The 3,046-nt window shown below is 50.6% G+C and overlaps 1 long non-coding RNA gene across 1 annotated transcript; it reads right to left on the reverse strand.

Annotated features, from left to right (window-relative positions):
* Positions 1-563: 563 nt before the first annotated feature.
* On the reverse strand, positions 564-2,601 carry LOC117244779. Its single transcript, XR_004498502.1, has 2 exons — positions 2,318-2,601; positions 564-2,183 (listed from the first exon to the last, which is right to left on the reverse strand). It is a non-coding gene; the product is annotated as an uncharacterized LOC117244779 (long non-coding RNA).
* Positions 2,602-3,046: the final 445 nt, after the last annotated feature.

Here is a 3,046-nt window from a genome sequence, read left to right on the forward strand (position 1 = left end):
TGGGGAGGAGGCACCACCTCAGCTGTAATCCAAGGGTCTGGAAAGCAGCCTGGGATGTGCCTGGTGCTGCCTGCTCCCAGCCAGTGTGGGCTGAGGTGTGCAGGTGAGCATAGGGCTCACGCTGGGGAGCTCAGCCTTACCCAGCAGAGCCTTGGCTGCAGCTCCTGTTCTCCTGTTTCCACCCTGCCCCTCTCCTCCACCTCCTGCTGCTGCCAACAGCTCTCCCCTGCTCACATCCACACCAGATGACTTTGGAGTCATCCAGGTGTTGTTTTTCCTAAGTGTTGCAGGAACCCAGCCCGGGTCTAACCCTGCCTTAGCCCAAAGCCAGGCATTGGGGCATGGGGTGAGTTTGGGCTGGAGGTACAATCCAGTCCAAAATCCAGTGTTTTATCCCAAACCTTGCAGAAGGGAGCACAGGGGGACATGGACATACCCGTGGTGCTAATTGCTGCCTGTAATCCCAGGATTATTCTGGGATTATTCCTGCTTGTTCTAACCCTGTTACACTCCCAGCTCCATTGCCTACCCCTGGACAAACCAGACCACAGCAGGCTTTGGGATTCTCCTAATTAAATGCCTTTTTTTATTATTTTTAATTTAATATCACATTTTTTCATGCAATTTAAAACGCTTTAGCATAAAGACACAGCTCAGCTCAGAGACCCACATCCCTCCCAGCCTCCAAACACACCCAGGGTATCCCTAGGGATTAGAGGCTGAACAGAGAGCCTGAGCAAGAGCCACTGGCATCCCAATGGATCCCCCAGCCCTTTCCCTTTGGCTGGGGATAAGGAAAGGGCCCATTTTGGGGTGCTGAGGTCTGTCCTGCAGCAGAGAACTGCTCATCCCAGAGAGAGCAGCTGCCTGAGGCATCCATCAAAATGCAGGCACTTCCTTGGGAATGGCTCTATTTCATCCCTGGACCTGGAGCCTTTTATGGAATTATCAGGGCCAGATGAATGGTGATTTTTGTTCCAGCAGACACGCTGCACCCTGGGAGCCTTGCAGGAGACAAATCACTGACCCAGTAATTGTATTTCTCCACCTCCCTCCCTCCTTGGCTCCAAATAAATGGGTTTAAAGCAGTCCCAGCTCTCTGAAGAGGTGGTGCTGAGAGATGGGAAGAAAGGAGAGGGAAAGGGCAGCAGAAAGCTCTCCCAGCCCAGTGTCTGGAAGGTTCTGAGGGTCTCCTCACCATGAACCAAGGTGCCTCCTTCCTCTGCAAGGAATCACATCTGTTCATGCTCTTCCCTCCCTCCCAGTTCCAAGACAGAAGCAAGAGGATCTGAGGCTGGGGAGGCTGGACTGGAGAAAGCCTCTCAGCAGCTCTTGCTGCAGTTCTGCAGAGCTTCTCTGCCTGTTGCTTTTCTTACTTTATTTGGTTTCACCAGGTCTGATTTTATTGGATATTTCTGGCTTTTATGTGGCCCAGTACTTAGAATAGTCCATTTGGGATGGAGGCTTGATCCATACACACATCTCCATGTGTAAAAACAGGGAATAAAGAGACTCAAGAAGAGAGAAGAGGGGGATTTGAATTATACTCCCACAGTGGGGCACCAGGAGTAGGATTTTAGGATCTGCTCAATAAAGGATTCAAGATTTCTAAGAGGCACACAAACCCAGAGCCCTTTCAAGCTCATCCCCTGAAATAATAACCAAAAGCACTACTATAAAAGGAAAAAAAACCCCAAAAAACCCAGAAAAATCCATACATTGATGTATCTTACATGGCAGCCAATAAACACGAGCATCAGTTTTCAGCTCCCAAAGGCCATCAGGGTGGCTCTCTGCTCCCTCTTCCTCCACATGACAGAAATTATTCAAATTCTTCTCTTCTAGCAGCCAGGCAGCGTCGGTCCAGGAGCAGATGCAGCTCTGGCAGGCACTCAGGAAAACACCAAGTGAGCAAGTTTTTCTGCTGCTTCTCACATCCGCACCATTCCTCGGAGCGGGGCGTAATCAGCCTCCGTTTGTTTTCACGCCTTCAGCTCCAGAATAGATGGGAACACGAGCTGCAGCAAACTGCTCCTGCTGCCAGGAAAATGGGGATGGGAAAGGTGCAATTCCTGTTCTCTGGCTCCTTGAGCTTTCCCCGTTAAGCAGGTGATTACTGAGACATCCCAAATCGAGCCTTGCAGGTGCCAGGTGCCAAAGGTGCCTCTAAGACAGGCTCTTTACTGTCAAAAAAAAAAATTCAAACATTCAATATCAAGCTCAGCCTGCTTCTCTGGCTGATTTACTTCCCCAGATAAAATATATCATCCTTCCTGACTTCCCATCAGCTGGAGAAGGGAAAGCAAGCTGCATGTACCTTTATACTACACCCCAACCAGCCTGGGAATATTGGCAAGGTTGTTGGACCCCAATTCTGTTCCCACAAAACATAGCGTGGGATATGAGGGTTCAAATGTAGATTTCTTGCGTGGAATGGAAAAACCACCAGCACCTGAGCTAGTGATGGGGAAATGCTTGAAGAAAAAACTTGCATTTTTGAATTTGTTGGTGGTTTATGCAGCTCTCCTGGTAGCCGTGCAGTGATGGAGAGTGTTGGTGTGGCCCAAATATTACAGGGAAGAACGGGGAGGGTTCTTCCCCTCTCAGCACGTGGCTGCTTCACACCCTGCTCCCTCTCCCTGGCCACTGGATCTTTGGGATAACTCTCCACCCCTCTCCATGAGGCCAAGGACAGCAAATGGTGTTTGTTCATCCTCCCACCTTGGCCCTGCGGCCTGCCCGGCACAGCCGCCCTGCTCGGCCAGGCCTGGCATGCCACGAGCGAGCTGTTGGCAAACAAACACAGCCAATTTCCTCATCTCCAAGTGATTTATCTGCAGAAGGGAAAGCTAAGCTCAGCATTGACATCCTGCTTTTTATTCTCCTCGGTTTTCCAGCCAGGAGAGCCGGGGCCTGAGGAGTCCAGCGAGTGAGGCCGAGGTCAGGCCACAAATCAGGGCTCCATCATTCTGGGGGTCCCTGCAGCTGATTTATCTGTGCCTGATGCTTCCTTATTTTTAGTGCATGTGCTGGACTTCCTCATTAC

This window comes from Parus major, chromosome 8, assembly GCF_001522545.3.
Source record: "Parus major isolate Abel chromosome 8, Parus_major1.1, whole genome shotgun sequence".
Classification (NCBI taxonomy): domain Eukaryota; kingdom Metazoa; phylum Chordata; class Aves; order Passeriformes; family Paridae; genus Parus; species Parus major.